Source organism: Panthera tigris, chromosome F3, assembly GCF_018350195.1.
Source record: "Panthera tigris isolate Pti1 chromosome F3, P.tigris_Pti1_mat1.1, whole genome shotgun sequence".
In the NCBI taxonomy this organism is placed as follows: domain Eukaryota; kingdom Metazoa; phylum Chordata; class Mammalia; order Carnivora; family Felidae; genus Panthera; species Panthera tigris.
The window spans coordinates 34,931,361-34,951,397 of record NC_056678.1 but is presented as its reverse complement, the minus strand read 5'-3'; the positions used below and the strand labels follow the sequence as shown (position 1 = coordinate 34,951,397).

General features: G+C 44.5%; 1 protein-coding gene across 1 annotated transcript in view; it reads left to right on the top strand.

The window, feature by feature from the left end:
* Positions 1-20,037, top strand: part of LOC122235934 — a 79,691-nt gene that overhangs the window by 36,303 nt on the left and 23,351 nt on the right. The window contains exons 3-5 of the mRNA XM_042976533.1: positions 4,705-4,876; positions 8,306-8,773; positions 17,667-17,775. The gene's annotated coding sequence lies outside the window, so the exon portion shown is untranslated. The remainder of the gene's footprint in view (positions 1-4,704; positions 4,877-8,305; positions 8,774-17,666; positions 17,776-20,037) is intronic.

Genomic DNA, 20,037 nt, shown 5'->3' with positions numbered 1-20,037 from the left:
TGTGATGGAGGGGTGTGTAAGGATTTCCTGCGGAGGGAGATGCCAGTGACAGAGCATGTGTCTGAAAGGCTCACGGTGTAGACTCTGGGTGGTGACACTGATGTTCAAGAAACGTCGAGACTGGGTGACCTCATGGGAGATCTAAGTCCCCGCCACACAGAGGGGCAAATTAAGACCCAGAGAGGGGAAGTGACTGTCCCAGATCCCCCAGCAGATGCCTCACTGTGTGTTTGGGTGCTATGGGGGACACAGACATATAAGAGGAGGACCTGCCTTCAAAGCTTGCTGCTCAACCGGGCAGGTAAGACGTGCCTCTTAGCATCATCTCTATATGTACGTCCGTGATTTTCATGCACATCGTCTTCCTCTCCAACCTCTTCCAAAAAAGAGGCTTGTAGAAAACGCCGATTCTGAATTGGTGCAAATCCCTTCTGCAAAAGGCATCCCAAATCCAGTTGCTGCTACTGTCCTATTGATGGACCTCATCCGGTGGCCTTGGAGAGGCAGTGGGCAGCCCGACCACAGCCTGTAACAAGGAAAGAAAACCCAGCATCCACCCTGCAGTGAAAAATAGAAGAAAAAGCCGCAGGTGCCTACAGGATCAAAGCACCGAAGCAGTAGTGTCTCTGGGTTAAACAGCTCATCGGAGCCGGCTAGGGCAGGCGGTGGGTGCCATGGACTTTCCGGAAGGGAGGACTGGGCTATGGAGGAATCTGCAGGTGGAAGGAGGACTTCTGAGCCTTATAAGACACTCTCCTGTGGCCCTCTTGGGTGGGGAGGGGAGTCTTTCCTCTATCCTCCTTCTCCACCACCCTCACCCCCAAAGCCCGAGAGATGGAGTGGGTGGGGCAGGTGAGGAGGAAAGAACGCTGTGCAGGAAAGATCCGGTAGGAGACACTGGGTCCCTGTGCTTCGGCAACGCTGAATTACTTTGTAGGTCTCAGTCTTTCTTTCCGTAAAATGAGGAGGTTGATACGTGGCCTTGAACTGTCTTCCCCCTTTCTTAAACTGCATTTCTTTGAAAGGAGGCAGAGAGACTCTGTGGCTTGGGCGCCCTGTCCAGTGGCTTCGAGGCCATGCGGAGTGACATGCCGACCGCCTGCCCCCACTTGCTGGTAGAGAAACTGGCCTCAGCCTTACAGTAACATTTTCGGGACGGATTATTATTGGGATCTTTACCTAATTTTTACCGGTTTTGAGATGATGATGTTCATGTTTGGGTCTTTAATTTTTTTTTTTTTAACGTTTATTTATTTTTGAGACAGAGAGAGACAGAGCATGAACGGGGGAGGGTCAGGGAGAGGGAGACACAGAATCTGAAACAGGTTCCAGGCTCTGAGCTGTCAGCACAGAGCCCGATGTGGGGCTCGAACTCACGGACCGCGAGATCATGTCCTGAGCCAAGTCGACCACTTAACCGACTGAGCCACCCAGGCGCCCCTATGTTTGGGTCTTTAAATACATATGCAGCTCTGGTAGAAGCCTCTGGTGCCATGAAGTGCTCTGGAGAGTTTTGCAGGTAGGTATCTCGGTCAAGAAGGCCCCCAGGGTCCACCACGCGCTCTGAGAACCACACCCTGACTGCTCCTTGTGAAAGTGTGTGAGTGAGCGTGTGCGTGTGAGCGTGTGTGCCCTGAGTCAGCCTGGGTCCCGGGCCTTTTGTCTCTTCTCCTGAATGAGCCAGGGGCGGACGTAAGTGTATAATTAGAGGAAGGAATGTGTCAGTCAGGAAATAACCGTTTTATTAGTGAGAAGCCGTTGAAAACCCATCGTGTTGCGGGTGAGCGCAGGGGCCCGGAGGCAGGTGAGGAATCTCAGAACGGGCTGGGGAGAAACCCAGCCCGTTGTTAAAGACGGAAACTCCCATGTTTGATATAAACCTGAGACTCCCGCACAGAACCCAGTGCCTGGGGCCACCCGGAAAGAGCATACGGGTGTGCACAGCACGCGTACAGCTCCACACGGGCACTGCACGGACGTGTGAAGGCATGCCTGCACGCACGTGTACGCCGACCATCCTCACAGATACATTCAGTGTGTAGGGCAGAGCCCCGGTGTTATGGGTTGGACTGTGTCCCCCGCAAAGATATGCTCAAGTCCCAACCGCTGGTGCCGGTGAATGGGACCTTATTTGGAAGTAGGGTCTGTTCCGTGCCGTGTAAACAGGCTGAGATGAGGTTAGACTGGAGTTGTCGGGGGGGGGGGGGGGGATCCGATGTGGTTGCTGTGCTTATATGAAGAGGGAAATATGGGCACAGACAGAGGCACAGAGGGAAGACGGCTGTGTGGGGAATGGAGGCAGAGATTGGAGGGACACCATCAGTCATAAGCCAACGAACGCCTGGGGCTCCCAGAAGCTGGAAGAGGCAAGGAAGGATCCTTCCTGAGAGACGTTGGCCTTCGCCGGCTCTTCTGCTCCCTCCCGCAGCCCGGGCCTCCTGCCTGCTGAGCTCACTCTCCTGCTCTCCCGGTGGCTTCAGCCCACCATCAGCTGTCACATCAGCAGCCACCGTTTACTGTGCGCTGTCCGCAGGCTCTGTTCTAAATGCTTGAGGCCACTCTGAATCTTTACAACAACTCTGACGTAAAGGCTCCCTGTCCTTGGTTAGACCTGCAGCGTGCTGTTTGATGATGGCACAGCAGGATGGGGGCAGCGTGGGCTCAGGGCTTTCCTCCTCCTCCCCTCGCTTGTTCTGATCGAGAAATAGTTTATTCATCGAGGAATATACCATACCGTGTATACGCGCACATGTGATGTGTGCAGTTTGATTTGCAGTGACAAATAAATCCAGTCACGGAACCACTGCTGCCATTAAGCAATGACCCTTTCCATCACGGCGGAAAGTTCCCTTGTTCCCCTTCCTCGTCAGGCTCCCATCTCTACCCCTGGAAATCCTGGACCCCGTTTCCGGCGCCGCAGAGTCATGTCGCTTGTTCTCAAACTTCATATGCATAGACATACATAAAATGTCCTTTCTGGTGTATCTGGTTCCTTTTACTCAACGTATCACTTCTGAGATTGACGCGGGTAGCTATATAGGCCCCCATAGTTCACTCTTTTCTTCACTGCTAAGTAGTATTCTATTGTATGGACGTACCACAATTTGTTTATCCATTCACCTGTTGATAGACAGGTTGTTTCCAGTCGTGGGCTATTGCAAATAAAATTGCTGTGAACATTTGTATACGAATCTTTGTGCGGACACGTGTTTTCAATTCTCTTTGGTAAATACGTGATAACTGAAGAGCTGGTGTGTGTCTAACTTTTTAAGAAACTGCGAAACTCATTTCTAAAGTGGTTGTACAGTTTTGCATTCCCGCCAGCAGCGTATGAAAGTTCTAGTTCCTCCACAGCCTTGCCAGTTCTTGGTATCGTCTACTCTTAATATCTGAGTTGTGCTATTGAGTACAAAGTGGTATCTCATTGTGGTTTTAATTTAACTACAGGTGTTGGCCACCTTTTTAGCGTGCTTGTTGGACATTTCTCTACCTTCTTTTGGGAGTGCCGTCTTTTGCCAATGTTAAAACTGAGTTGTTTGTTTTCTTATTATTGAATTACAAACATTCTTCGTATATTCCGGAGGTGAGTCTTGTGTCGGATGTATAAACTGTGAATATTTTCTCCCAGTCTGTGGCTGGCCTTTTCATTTCTTTTTAAGACAGTTATTTTGAATTCTTTGTCAGGCAGCTCGTAGATGTCCATTTCTTTAGGGTCAATCACTACGGCTTTACTTTGTTCCTTTGATGGTGTCATGCTTCCCCGATCCTTCGTGATGCTTGCAGCCTTGCTTTGGTGTCTGCACATTTGAAAACGCAGGCACCTCCTCCAGTTTCTACAGACTGCCTTCACTGGTCAGCTCAGCCAGAGACTCTGGGAGGACGGCAGGTGGTGAAGGGTGGCTACTCGTAAGGTCCCCGAGGGGGCCTGGTGGCAAGGCAGGACACTCACTGAAGGAAGTGAGCACCACATTTATGTCCTCTGATCATAGTTGTAAGTTCCTGTAGCGCTCCCTTAATAGAAGATGGGTCTGAGTAAATGCCAGTGTAAAGCCAGCAAATGGCAGAGAGTGGCTCCAGTCCCTGAACCTCTCTATCTGGGTAACCAACTGTGGCAACACATCTATGCTTGGAAAGACAAAGGGACAGAGGTGGCCAGAGAGAGCAGGCAATAAGGATTCCAGTCCTGCCACCTCTCTCACCCTGCATGGGATCCGTGACCACCCCCTCGTACCCCAGAACACAAGGATGGGCACACACTGTGTGGCTTCTTTTCCCCCCGCCCACTCCCACCCCAAGCACAAGTGGCAAATAAGATTACAGAGCCGTGGAAGGCAGCATTTGGAAATTTAAAAGATAAGCGTGCACGGGGTAATTGAATAGCATTCTGCTGAAAAACGAGCTCTCAGAGCTCATAATCAAGCCTATGCTTTACCAGAGGGGCTCTCCCCTGCCTCCCGTTGCAAACCCAGCAGGGTTAACCCTTTGGGAGGGCTCTGCTAGGGGAAGGCAGGTTTGGTCTTTATTTGAGGACTCACTGAACTGAGATGGGACTAGCCACCTGCATGGCAGGTAGAAAGCTCCTTGTCCCTGGCAGTGTTCAGGCAGGGGATGGCGGGGTGGGGGGTGGGGTGGGGTAGTGAAGGCTCAGGTTGTTAAGGGGCTTATCAGCACTGAGATTCTGATTCTCCCATTCTGATTTTTCAGACTCAACCATCCGGTATCTATCCAGATCATACTATATGGTCAGCAGCAGGCTCGGGTCTGTGGGATAAAAATGCAATAGACAGTAGTTTATACAGCGCTCAGTCTGCCCCAAGCACTGGTCTAAGTGCCTTCCATGCAGGAACTGATCTGATCCTAGTAGCAGCCATGGGAGGTAAGTGCCAGTGGTGTCTCCATTTTACAAGCAAAAAAAAAAAAAAAACAAAAAAAACCTGAGGCGCAGAGAGTTGAAGTCATTTGCCCAAGCTCGCTTAGCTAGTAAGGAGACCCCGGGATTCAGACTCAGGTGACAGGAGAAAGTCTATGATGTACACCCTGATAACACCATCCCGGCTCACTTGAATTCGCCATCTTGTTGGGGAGAGCAGAGACTCTGAATGTTGGAAGATGGGGGAAGGGAGATAATGGATGAGACCAGGGGTTGAAGGGTGCCCAGGCCCTTTTTGTCAACTTCCCCCCACCCTAGAGGGGGCTGGGGACAGACGTTGTTGTCCCCTGGAACCATCACTCACAGAGGTGCTGGCAACCCCCACCCCTCCAAACCCACCTTCCTCTCCCCCTTTTTTCTCTTTCTCCGGTTATCGTAATTATTTGGGAATTTACAGAATAATCTGTCACCGAGTCCTCCAGAACAAATTGAATGTCAGGTTTATAAAACAACCTAATAAAGCAGATGGCATTACCCACTGGTAAATCTCTTCCCCATTTCCTGCCCCACCCCCTACCCACTTCAGTGTCTCGGAAAGCTGACAGATTATCCATTTACAGGCAGATTAATCCTGAACAGTATAAACATGGGGAGAAAATTACACTTTCTTGTCTCCATAATTGATAAGAAGGACGCATTAATCTATAAAGCCCAGAGGAAAGGCCCATCTGTCTGCCCGGGCAGACGTGGGGGTGTCTGGGAAGGAAGGAGTCCCGTTCATCTCTCTGTCTGTCTGACTTTTTATCAGAAAGCACTTTCCCAGGGGCGGCCCTCCCTCTCCCCGGCCCTGACAGCTGGGCACCTGCAACCTTAGACTCCTTCTATCCCCGTGCATGAGGCAGGCAGGGTTCAAGGTCCAACAGCCCAGGAATCCAGGCCAGGGAGACAGGCTCTGCCATCAGCTTTCTTTTTCTTTCTAGAAGCTCCGACAGAGGCTCTACTAGCCTCTCTCTGTGGTGATGCCATAAGTTTGCCTCAGGTGTCCACTCTCCGGCCCTTGAGGGGATTCCAAGAGGCATCTGTTCAATGCCTCTGAAGATTTTGATTCAGTTCCCTCGCTATTCTCTACTATGATTTCAAAACTTTTTGCAAATTTACACACTTCCCTCCCTCCCCGCCTTCCTCCTCTTCCGGCACCTTCCCTAGTAGAGGCAGCTGTGAGGCATTAATTGTCTCCTTGAGGCCTGTCAGAGCTGTCAGGAAATGTCACACCGGCCAAATCCTCTCTGCGGAGGGATGTGGGTGGCGAGAGGGTTTCTGAGGAGACTCTGCTCCAGAAACAACCACCCCCCTCCCCACTTAGAGACATACGGTGACATGGACGACAAACACCCCCATCCTCACCCCTCCAACCTCATCTGAGGAATTTGGGGCAGGCCGCTCTGCCCCTGTGCCTGTGATGTCTCGACATGGGGATGGAAGGAGCACGGCAGGTGGGTGCATTTGTCTAGAGTGGGCGAGACAGTGCCGTGGACCGAACTGTCGTCACCCAGGGCCGCTTCCCTCTGTTGGCGATTTGTGCTCCCAGCAAGTGCTCCAGTCTTTGTCTTTGAACTCCAAGCTCTTTGCACAAATGACACATGCTACTCCTGGGGGCGGTTCGAGGATGCCTGTAGCCAGAGTCTCCCAAACTGTGTCCCCGGGAGCACCAGTGGGTGCTCGGCTGTTCTCTGAGCTCCACAGTTGCATACATTTGAAGATGCTGGGTCAACCAAGTTAATGTCATTTCCTCTGTTTTCTTTTTTTTTTTTTTTTTTTTTTTTTTTTATTTAAATTGCCCTTCTCTTCTCTACTCTGATTTTTCTCTGGTTCTCTCTGTTTTTTTCTTCTTGCCCTCTGTATTATAAAGCCTTAATTGTGGGTCTGATGCAAGCCCAGTGAAATTGTAAATACTAACTCATTTTTGTTTCATGCTTTCCTTTTTAAAATAAATCATTAAATTCCACATATATATATATTTTAAATTGACAATTACAATTTTAAAGAAGAAAAAACTAAATGGCTCTGACCCTAAGATCCTGAAAGCTTAGAGGTAATATTATTCCATTTTCACTTACTAATTTTAATAAAAATCATTGCAACATGAATTGTAAAGTAATGATATGTAAATTATCTGGAGAAACCAACAAAGCACTTAATTTTAGCCCCTTAAATATAGTAATTAATGCTGGATAAACTTCTAAGGTTTGGAGGGTTAGTTTTAATTGGTATAAGTTTGGGTGAGAAAATGATTTTTTTTTTTTTTTTTTACTTATTCTGTTTCTAAGAGTCAAACTGCTTCAACCAATTAACTTGTTACTATCTAAAAAGGCAGGTTTTTTAATAGGAAAAACTGAGTTTCTTTGTTCTGCCACTGTATTTTCATAAAGTGACAAACCAGAATTAGTCCCCACATGCTGTCCAAAGCATAGCGGTGTTTCCTTTTTTTTGTTTTTGTTTTGTGTTGTTTGCTTGTTTTAATTTGTGAAGCCCCTTGTTAGACCTCCTCAGAAGATACAGGGAAAAGGAGAAATGCTATTTGTACCCTTGAAAGGCAGGACAGAGTGAGAAACCATGTCCCTCCTGGAGACTTCGTTAAGAATTTCACAAAACAGGGACACTTGGGTGGCTCAGGTGGTTAAACCTCTGGCCTCAGCTCAGGTCATGATCTCACGGTTCATGGGTTCGAGTCCCGCGTCGGGCTCTGTGCCGACAGCGCAGAGCCTGGCACCTGCTTCAGATTCTGTGTCTCTCTCTCTTTCTGACCCTTCCCTGCTCACGCTCTGCCTCTCTCTCTCTCAAAAATAAATAAACATTAAAAAAGAAGAGTTTCACAAAACAAAGCCAGATGGTTATTTAAAAAAGAAAGAAAGAAAGAAAGAAAGAACATTTTTTTTTTTAATTTTTTTTTTTCAACGTTTTTTATTTATTTTTGGGACAGAGAGAGACAGAGCATGAACGGGGGAGGGGCAGAGAGAGAGGGAGACACAGAATCGGAAACAGGCTCCAGGCTCTGAGCCATCAGGCCAGAGCCTGACGCGGGGCTCGAACTCACGGACCGCGAGATCGTGACCTGGCTGAAGTCGGACGCTTAACCGACTGCGCCACCCAGGCGCCCCAAGAAAGAACATTTTAAAAAGGTACTGTGAAGTTGAAGAGTCCTGGAGAATGAGGAGCTGAGGTCTGCATGGTCACACGGCACGGTGTTGCTCACACTGTCCCTATGTCTAGACCGCCTCTCCCACACTCTGCATGCCTGCTCACATCCATTCCCGGGCATCTCTTTCCCTTCATCAACTTGGTAGAACCGACTGCTTCTCTTCTGGCCCCTCGCTGTATCTGCTTCAGGCTCCCATTAATATCTTACTGAATTTTTATTGTATTTCATGTTGATAGATTCAAGACTCAAGAAGCTTAATGAACCCCAAGCAGGATAAAATTAAAGAAAACCACACGTAGACCCATCATAATCGAATTGGTGAAAATTAAGGTGAAGAAAAGCCTTTGAAAGCAGCTAGAGGAAAAACTACACTTTACATACAAAGGAACAAGAGTTCTAATGCCAGGAGATTTTTCATTGGAACCCCGAAGGTCAGAAGACAGTGGAACATCATTTTTAAAGTGCTGAAAGAAAAGCACCATCAACCCAGAATTCTATAGCCAGCAAAAATATCCTCCAGGTATGAAGTCAAAATGAAGCTATTTTCACATGAAGGAAAACTAAGACAGTTTGTCACAAGAATACCTGTATTGTAAGAATTGTTAAAGGAAATTCATCATGTTGAAGGAGAATGATAACAAAAGACAGCTGGGTCTTGAGGAATGAAGGAAGAAAACCAGAAAGGAACAGAAACAAATAACTGGGTAAGTATAAGAGACCATTTTTTTTTCCTTTTAAGTTTTTTAAAACACATGTCATCACCAAAAGCAAAGATTACATGATGATATGATACAAATGACAATGATAACATAAAGATCAGTTGAGGGGAATAATAAGGGAGTCTATATGATTGCAAAACTTCTACATTTACTCAAATATGAAAGTATATATTTGTAATCTCTAGAGAAAAAAGTACAAAATAATACAAAGAGATGTAGCCAATATGCCAATGACAAATTAAAATAAAATGCTAGAGACGCCTGGGTGGCTCAGTTGGTTAAGCATCCAACTCTTGACTATTGATTTTGGCTCATGTCATGATCTCATCACGGTGGTGAGATCAAGCCCCACATCAGGCTCCACACTGGATGTGGGACCTGCTTGAGATTCTCTCCCTCCCTCTGCCTTTTCCTCTCCCTCAATTGTACTCCCTCACGTTCTCTCTCTCTCTCTCTCTCTCTCTCTCTCTCTCTCTCTGTCTCTCTGTAAAAAACTAATACATACAGGGGTGCCTGGGGGGCTCAGTCGGTTGAGCATCTGACTTTGACTCAGGTCATGATCTTGCACTCATGGGTTCGAGCCCCGCATCTGTGCTGACAGCTCAGAGCCCGGAGCCTGCTTTGGATTCTGTGTCTCCCTCTGTCTCTCTGCACCTCCCCCACTTGCACTCTGTCTCTCTTTCTCTCTCAAAATAAATAGACATAATAAAAAATTAAAAAAAAATAATACATACATAAATAAATAGGTAAGTAAACTGATAAACTAAAATAGAATGCTAAAAATTATTTAAATAATCCCAAGGAAAACTAGAAAAGGAGGATAAAGTTACAAAAATAAAGGGGAAAACAGAAAACAGATGGTAAAATGGTAGAAGTAAAAGCCAGCAATATTAATAATTACATTAATTGCTAATGGTCTAAACCCTTCAATTAAAAGGCAGAAATGGATACAAAGGCAAGTCCCTACGATACACTGCCTTCAGGTGACACATTGTACCTACGAAGATACAGCTGGGTATAAAGTGAATAGATGTCATGCAAATAGTAAGCATAAGAAGGGTAGAATGGCCATGTTAAGACCAGATAAAATAGGCTTCAAGATAAAGAGTATCCCTAGAAATAAAGATGAACATTTCATAATGACAAAAAGGACAATTCATTAGGAAGATATAATAATTACAAGCTTATATGAACATAATAACAGAGCCATTTCAATCTTAGGAATGAAAACTATAAACAGGAATGAGCTTTGATACACAACATGAATGAATCTCAAATCATATTTAAAAATTTTTTTTAATGTTTATTATTTTTGAGAGAGCGACAGAGTGCGAGCAGGGGAGGGGCAGAGAGGGAGAAAGACACAGAATCCGAAGCAGGCTCCGGGCTCTGAGCCGTCCGCACAGAGCCCGACTCGGGGCTCGAACTCACGGGCCATGAGATCACGACCCAAACCGAAGTCAGATGCTTAACCGACTGAGCCACCCAGGCGTCCCTCAAATCATGTTTAATGAAAGAATCAAAGAAAAAATACATATCCTATCCTCCTATTTCTACAACATTTCAGAAAATGTACTCTATTGTATAATGACAGAAAAAAGATCAGTGGTTTCATGGAGACAGAGGTACAGGAGAGATGGATGTTGAAGAGTACAAAGAAACTTTCAGGAATAATGGAAATGTTATCTTTTTGGTAGTGATGGTTTTGTTTGAATGTACATTCGTCAAAACTGAACAAATTGCATACTTTAAGTATATGCGGCTAGTGTCCCTCAGTTATATTGCAATAAATTTGAGGAGAAATGAATGCTTAAAAAAAAATCAGGTATTCAGGGGTGCCTGGGTGGCTCAGTCGGTTAAGTGTCCGACTTCCAGCTCAGGTCATGATCTCATAGTTCGTGAGTTCAAGCCCCACGTCGGGCTCTGTGCTGACAACACAGAGCCTGAAGCCCGCTTCGAGTTCTGTGTCTCTCCCTCTCTCTCTGCCCCTCCCCTGCCCCTGCTCACTCTCTCTGTCTCAAAAATAAACATTAAAAAAAAATCAGATATTCACACCTCTAATTCCAATCTACTACTACAGGAGGATTCTTTCTCTCCTTTTCCCCTTCCTTATGTGTCTCTCATTCTTGCACGGTGATTCTCTCCGACAGGTTTTCAACCGCCCTGGTTCTCAGGAACATCAGTATATTTACTCATTTGCTCATTGTCATAATACGTACAAAATAGTTTTGGAATAGCCATGCCCATACCACCACCAAACAATACTGTTGGATAAAGTTCAAAATTTCTTTGCCGCTCTTATTTTTAGAGAATGTCTCACTGAGAATGTACAGCCCAAATACCATGCCCAAAAGTTAATTGGGTTGAATTTTTTCCCTTCTGTATAGTTAGTTATCTTATCAGTTTAAGATACACGTAGGTTCATTTGTTTCTGTTTACATTCAACTTCAGGGTCGTTCCTCCATGTGCCATGATTTAATGTTATTTTGTGTGTAGTAAAATTTTCCATGGGTCAAAAATCCAAACCATACCAACAGTACATTTGGAGAAGTTTCTGTCCTTCCCTTAGCACTTACTCCTTGCTTTGAATCCCTCCCTGCAGGTAACCAATTTCACCGATTTATCCTTCTTATGTTTCTTTTACAAAAATGGGCATGTATTCTTTCTACACTTTCCTTCTTACAAAAATGTAGCACACTATCCAAGTCTTTTACATAAAAATATCCTGGGAATCACTTCACATCCACATCAAAGTATAAAGATATTTTTCGGTTTTACAGCTGCGTGTTATGCCAAGGTATAGACATACAATGACATTCTACCAATCTGTTCTGCATGTACATACACAGATTGCCCCCAATAATCTGTTATTATCAATAATGCGGCAATGAATAACCTTGCACACCTCTTGTTTCCTATGTTTTGGAGCTGGAGCTTCAGAGTGAATGAATGTAAATAGGATTAGTGGGTCAAGGTTAAATGCATATGTAGTTGTGTCAGATACTGTCAAATCCCTTTTGTGGGGTTGTACCATTTTGCATTCCTGCCAGTGGTAACTTTGAGTGCCTGTCTTCCCATACCCTTGTCAACAGAATGTTTTATGGCGCTTTTGAAATTTTGCCTATCTTGGAGTTGCAGAATGGCGTCAATGTAGTTTTAATTTACATTTTTCATATTCTAATGATCTTTGAATATATTTAAGGATCCTTCTCCGTCTCCTTCTCACCCCCAACCCCTTCCCTCTTTCTTTGGTTTAGCCTGGACTTTTTCTCCTTGATGTTTGTGAGTTGTTTACATAATAAGATATTAGCTCTGCATCTGTGCTGTGCATTGCACATATTTTCGCAGTATGTAATGTGTTTTCGGCTTTGTTTATGGTGATTTGGGCCATGTAAAAGGCTTTTTTATGCAGTTGAATTATCTTCCATTGATTTTGAATTTTGAGTCCTCGTGAGAAAGCCTTTGCCCAATCCAAAATGATAAGGCAATTCGCCTGTTTTCCTCTAATACTTGTGCAGTTTCATTGATACATCAAATATGACGGATCCATTTTCAGAGTGTGGGGTATGATTTCAATTTTCTCTTCTCCAAATGGTTATCCGGTTGCCTCAACATCCTTTATTTAATATTCCACCTTTTTCTAGTGATTGGAAATGCCACCTTTATCATATAATTAATTGCCTTTTGCACTCAGGCCTGTTTCTATATTATTTCTGCCATGTTATTTCGTATTCTCCATTTACTCTATGTTTGTTTTTTAAAAATTTTTCTTCTCTTACGGTTTCCATTACAGAGATACATTTTCTTATGCTTATTTAAAAGCTGTATCTTCTATTTTATTATTACGGTGGTTGTCTTCAATTTAAAATCTGCACTTATGTTTATGTGCCTGCTAATATCTAAAACCTTAGTTTTGAGGGTTGTAAATATGTGTTTTCTTTTCTAATCTTCTGTTGATACTTGCTGTTTTAGACAAGCTTTACTAAGGAATTTGATCATTCTTCCGTCAAATTTCTCTTGCAGTGCTTTTCTGGATTTATTTCTCTTTTTAGTTGAGTGCACTTTCAAGAGAGTTATCAAAATGGGATTTTGTGTGGCAAACCTCCTATGCCTGAAAATATCTTGGTGGCACTCGTGCACATAAATGACAATGTGGCTATATATAAAATCCTAGGTACAATGTTCTTTTAATACTTTGGAAAAAGTTCTCTGTGTGTTCCTATATCCAACGTACTATTAAGAAATCTGATAAAATCTGAGTCTTTAACTTATTTTTAGATGACTTGTTTTTCTTTTTGGAAACCTAGACTTTTTGTGTGTGTCTTCGATTTCTTAATTTCACCAAAATGTGTCTAGGTGTGCGTGTTTCTTTATTATCCTATTGGGACTCTATAACTCTTTCCAGTCTGTGGTCTTTCATCTTAAAAAAAAATTTTTTTTTACGTTTATTTATTTTTGAGAGACAGAGAGAGACAGAGCACAAGCAGGGGAGGGGCAGGGAGAGAAGGAGACACAGAATCCAAAGCAGCCTCCAGGCTCTAGGCTGTCAGCACAGAGCCCGACGCGGGCCTCGAATCCACAAACTGCGAGATCATGACCTGAGCCCAAGTTGGACGCTCAACCGACTGAGCCACCCAGGTGCCCCTCATCTTTTACTCTTATTTCTTCAAATATCTCCTCCCCTCTTTTTTTCCCTACTTTCTTGAAATTCCGTTATCTGGATGTTAGTACTTCTGTGTGCTTACAACTTGTCTTAGAGTTACTTTAAAATTTTCTATCCTCGTATCTTCTTTGCTGCCTTCCAGGAGGATTCCCCAATGGGATCTTCCAACTTACATATTCTGTCTTGTGGATTATCCATCTAGCTATTTATCTCTTCTACTTATTTCGATTATGATTTACACACAATATTTCTTTTTTTTTTTTTTTAATTTTTTTTTTCAACGTTTTTTATTTATTTTTGGGACAGAGAGAGACAGAGCATGAACGGGGCAGGGGCAGAGAGAGAGGGAGACACAGCATCGGAAGCAGGCTCCAGGCTCTGAGCCATCAGCCCAGAGCCTGACGCGGGGCTCGAACTCACGGACCGCGAGATCGTGACCTGTCTGAAGTCGGACGCTTAACCGACTGTGCCACCCAGGCGCCCCCACAATATTTCTATTAGTTTATTTTTTATGGCTTCCAGCTGCTTTATATCTTTTAATAGTGTCTCTTTTGTTCAGAATATTTATTATGCTCATTTTAAGATCTTGGTCCATCTGTCCCAATTATCCTGCTTCACGGGACGCGTGATGCTCAGTTTGTTGTTTTCTTAAAAAATTTTTTTTAATTTTATGTATTTATGTATTTACTTATTTATTTGTTTGTTTTCAAGAGAGAGAACAAATGGGGGAGGTGCAGAGAGAGAGAGAGAGACAGAGAGACAGAGGATCTGAAGCAGGCTCTGTGCTGACAGCAGAGAGCCCGCTGTGGAGCTGGAACTCAGGAACTGTGAGATCATGACCTGAGCTGAAGTCGGAGGCTTAACCAACTGAACCACCCAGGCACCCCTGTTATCTCTTTTTTTTTTTAAGTGTTATTGTTCCTAAGGGTCAAATTATGTTGACCTGTAAACTTATGTTCCCTTGGGGATACAGTTATTCTGTTGTAATATGTAGGGGGAGGGTCTGAAATCCTAGTCTGTTACCTTCTGGTGAATTTCAAAAAGAGGGGAGGGGATGAGCTCCAAGGCAGAGAGCGCCTGGATGAGGGAGCACCCAAGGGCACCTGGAAGCACACTGCTGGCCCCATTAACTCTTACTCCAGCAGAGTTTTAAGATTTCTCTGATAATTTTGGAATCCCAGAGGTCTGGATTGTGATGCTGCTTGTCCTAAGTAGACAATGGTCATCTCGAGGAAGCTCGTGTGTGTGTGTGTGTGTGTGTGTGTGTGATAGAGACAGAGAGAGAGTGGGTGAGGGTGTGGGTGTGGGGGGGGGGGAGGGCATACAGGACCAGAGCTGGAGAACCCACCTAGTCTCCTGATGGGGCTTCTCCCCCTCTGTTCCCTTTCACCCATCCACCTGTGCCTTTCACACACACAACTATTCCCAGTTTTCAGGAGCCTTCTGTCTCCCAGGGATTTCTCACAGTTTTATGTTTAGATCCTCAGATACACGACTTATTTTCTCTGCTCTCGTCTCTCCAACATTAATTTTGGGTGACGAAGCCAGCAGCTTATGCTAGTTTGCCATCTTTTCAGGAACTGGTGACTCATTCTTTCTGGGTAAATGCCTTCTTTCTTGGAGATGCCTTCTCCTTCTCCCTGGTCCTCTTCATTGTGTTTGATAAGACCCGATGCTGCCGTGGGGAGAAGGATGTTCTAGACTCACGCAACATCATTCCCAATGGCCTGCTCTCTCTTGCGGGATGGCTGATCTGGGCTGGTGCCCGGCCTGATGACCCCTGAGGCCCCAACTAGCTGTTTGGGGCCTCATGCTGGAATTCACCATTAACATCTATGGTCCAGTTTTGTGACTCTGTGTGGGACGCATCTGTAGGTAGCCTTTCCATCAGACCTCAAGGCTCCGCTGGTCCATTAGCCCACCAGGCAGCTCTGAGTTTGTTCACCGGGGCACAGGAAGGTCCTATGTCACCCCTGCAGGCCATGAGAAGACCTAGCAAGGACCCAAGGGTGGCCTCAGGCTCACTGATGTAGCAAGCATCCTCGACAAGGCTGTCCCTGCACTCTGCGTCAGTTGGCTGCCTGGATACTGGGCTTCTCTTAGATTGAGATCTCTAGTCTCCCTGAACCTACTCCCTGAAGAGGGTCCTGCTGTTCTTCTATTATTCTTGATCTCCCCACATCTATCTAGATGTTTCCATAGTGTTGCCTCTAACCATAGCCTATAGAATTTTGTATAAACTTCTTTTATGACCTCTTTCCCTTTGCATCATAAGTATTTATGTTTCTGTCTCCACAGCAAGAGCACACGCTCCCCTAGGGCAGGTACTGTTAAATAGTTTTCCTTGAACTGCTTACTGTCTGGCTTAGGGGTTGGCGTAAAATAAGCATTGGATAAATGTGTGTTGAGTCGAATTGAATAATACAAGTTAAAAAGAGATAAGTGCCTTAAAAGAGGTGTTTGGGGGACAAAGACATTATTTATGGTTGGGGAATATGAAAAGTTCTCTTAAGAAGGTGAGTCTGAGGGTTTTGACTGATGGAAAGAGAAGAACACTGGAGGTACAGAGAACATCAGGAGCAAAGGCATAAAGACAGGATTCTTGTTCCTTTTCTTGAGTTTCTTTGCAAACCCCTTGTGCAGTGCCTTGGACATAAGTGGCATTAAGAATAATCCGCACTGAGTGAGATAAAAATCCCTGTCTCCTCTTTCCTTCCTAGGAAGGTGAGCCAGGAGCTGGGGATGCCCAGTGGTCACAGAAGACTTGAGATCAGAAGGAAAAAATGGGGCGCCTGGGTGGCTCAGTCAGTTAAGCGTCCGACTTCGGCTCAGGTCATGATCTTGCGGTCTGTGGGTTTGCTCCCCGCGTTGGGCTCTGTGCTGACAGCTCAGAGCCTGGAGCCTGCCTCGGATTCTGTGTCTCCCTCTCTCCCTGCCCCTCCCCTGCTCATGCTCTGTCTCTGTCTCTCAAAAATAAATAAACATGGAATTTTTTTTTGAAAGATAAAAATTTTTAAAAAGAAAGAAAAGGACATTTCTTTGGTATGGACATGTCCTCCATTACCGCATTTCACACCTGGATCTCTCAGTCAAAGTCCCTGCAGGAACTCAATGGCACACCCAGACAACGTAATTGAGAAGAATTTCAGGAAGGAGCTATTTGCAAAGAGGTGAGCTGTTGAAGGAAATCAACAAGGAGTGGTCAGGCACCTCAGGGCCAAAGATGGCCCATCCCGGGGCCTGGAGGACAATGGGAGAAGAAGACGCCCCATGTGAGAGGCTGTCCGACAGGAGCTCTGCCTCCTCTAGGAACACTGCCCAACTGTGGGTGTGCACACATGTGTGCCCCTGTAGGAGGGAGACAAGCCCTCCAGGCTCTTTCTCCGGCCGCCCTCTGGCATCCCCCCACCAGTGCCTGCCATTGGCCAAACCCAACTGAAAGCCTCCCTCCAGGGGTTCAGCGCAGGGCGTGGAAAGGTGGAGAGCGGGCTCACAGATGGAAAAATCTAGTATACACCGTCTCACTTAATTTGCACAACGATCTGAGGAGGATGCCTGTAACCATTAACATCTGGGGCTGATGAAAATAAAGCCTGAGAAGTTGACTCTTCCAGGATCAAAGGCTACTCCAAGGAATAATTGGATCTTTATTGTCTATAGGAGCACACATTGTCGTGTGTGTGTGTGTGTGTGTGTGTGAGAGAGAGAGAGAGAGAGAGCATGCAGGGGTAGATGGCGAGGACAAGGGACACACAGAAGGTTGGAGCCCTCATCTGCTACCTTGAAATGGAATCCCTGGGGAGGCAGGGGGGGCATTATGGTCTAGGTCAGACATTATGGATTAGGATCTGGGAGCTGAGGCTTGGAAGCATGGAGAACACTAGGGCCCCAGGCCCAAGGAGAGGTGATAGTGGCGGTGGGGAATAGTGAGGTAGAGCGGGATTCTCTAACTTTCTGGTCTGAGGAGTCCTTCACTCTCTTAAAAAGCATCAAGGGCTCCAAGCAGCATTTGTTTATGCGGGTTGTATTTCTAAGGCAATCTTTTCCTGTACTGGAAACCAAAGCGGACATTTTAAAACACTTATTTTCAATTTATTAAAAATTAACAGTAATACAGCTCTTACATGTTAATATAAATAACATTGCCTTGTGAAAAATATTTTCCAAAATACAAAGAATTTGTAAGTAGCGTGCCATTGTTTTACATTTTTGCAGATCTCTCTAGTGTCTAAATGGATCCCATCTGCTTTTGCAATCAATCTGTTGGGATATGCTGTTTTGGATGAAATATGTGAAGGAAGTCCAGCTCCATCCAAATGTGTAGGTAGGAGTTTTTAATCGTTTTTATCAGAATGTGGCTATTCAGTTTTGATATTACACTAAAACTCAAAAAAGGACAGTTTCTTCTTTTACATTTTTAAAAGTTTATTTATTTATTTTGAGAGAGAGAGAGAGCAGGGGAGAGGCAGAGAGAGAGAGGGAGAGAGAGAGAGAGAGAGAGAGAGAGAGAGAGAGAGAGAGAGAATCCCAAGTAGGCTCCACGCTGTCAGCACAGAGCCCGATGTGGGGGTGAACCTTGAGATCATGACCTGAGCAGAGATCAAGAGTCCAAGAGTCAGACACTTAACCATCTGAGCCACCCAGGTGCCCCAATAAAGGGCAGTTTCCTAAAGGTTATTTGCAATGCAGAGTTTTAAACCATATCAATGAACCCTTTGTACTCAGTTGTATGTATTGTATGAAAGTACATTGGTGATTCTTCTATTTCCAATGGCTCTTTTATCCATGCATGATCTTGTAGAATCGTGCATTGGACATTTGGAAATTATTATTTCATTGAGTTATGTGGATCTTCTAAATGCTGACACATTTCATTATACAAGATTAAAAAAAAAAAACCCATCAGACTTGTTATTATCACCACTGACCTCATCAGGAAAGATTTCAAATTTGGGGAAGCCGTCCAGTTCATGGTGACAAGGACACGTTTTTCCAAAATTCTAATTTTCACCTGAAAGCCAAATTTTACCATCGCGCACAAATTTGTCAATTGGTTTAAGTGACAGGCTCATTTTGTTCCCTTTCGTGTTTTGGTTGTGTAATTAAACCAACAACTTTGTTTTTTATTAAAAAAATTTTTAATGTTTATTTATTTTTGAGAGAAACACAGAGTGCGAGTAGGGGAGGGGCAGAGAGAGAGAGGGAGACACAGAATCCGAAGCAGGCTCCAGGCTCCCAGCTGTCAGCACAGAGCCCGACACGGGGCTCAAACCCATGAACCGTGAGATCATGACCTGAGCTGAGGTCAGATGCTCAACTGACTGAGTCACCCAGGCGCCTCAACAGCTTTTATTTTTAAGTTTTAATTTTAATTCCAGCAGTTTCAGGTGTACAATATAGTGATTCAGTAATTCCATACATCACCCGGTGCTCATCACAACCAGTGTGCTCCTTAATCCCCATCATCCCTTTCCCCCACTCCCCACCCACCTCCCCTCTGTTAATCATCAGCTTGTTCTCTATAGTTAAGAGTCTGATTCTTGATTTCTCTCTCTCTTTTTCCCTTTGTCTATTTGTTTCCTAAATTCCACACACGAGTGAAATCATATGGTACTTGTCTTTCTCTGACTTACTCTGCTTAACATTATACTCTTTAGTTGTATTCATGTTGTTGTAAATGGCAAGAGCTCATTCTTTTTAATGGCTAAATAATATTCCATTGCGCGTATGCACGCATGCACACACACACACACACACACACACACACACACATATACACACATATGTATTTATTCTTTCCCGCTTTGTTACAGGTTAATTGACCATATACTTGTGGGTTGATTTCTGGGTTTTCTATTCTTTTCTGTTGAGCTACGTGTCTATTTTTGTGTCAGTACCATACTGTTTTGATCACCGCAGCTTTGTCATATAACTTTGAAGTCTGGAATTGTGATGCCTCCAGCTTTACTTTTCTTTTCCAAGATTGCTTTGGCTAGTCAGGGTCTTTGCGGTTCCATACAAATTTTAGGATTGTCGGTTCCAGTTGCATGAACAATGCTGTTGGTATTTTGATAGGGATTGCATTAAATGTGCAGATTGCTTTGGGTAGTACAGACATTTTAACAATATTTGTTCTTCTAATCCACGAGCATGGAATATCTTTTCCATTGCTTTGTGTTGTCTTCAATTTCTTTCATGAGTCTTTTATAGTTTTCAGAGTACAGATCTTTCACCTCTTTCGTTAGGTTTATTCCTAGGTGTCTTATTGTTTTTGGTGCTATTGTAAATGGGATTGTTTTCTTAACTTCTCTTTCTGCTGCTTCATTATTGGGGTATAGAAATGCAACAGATTTCTGTACGTTGACTTTGAATCCTGTGACTTTCCTGAATTCATTTATCGGTTCTGGCGGCATTTGGGTGGTCTTTCAGATTTTCTATCTCATTTTGTTCATTTTCGAGAAAATCTCTACCAAAACACAAGTCGGGATAACCATAGTTTGTCAGTTCTTTCAAATAGGAATGGTGTTTCGTGTAAGGAGTAACTAGCTCAGTTCTCCACTTGATCCCACAAATGCTTTTTATTTGA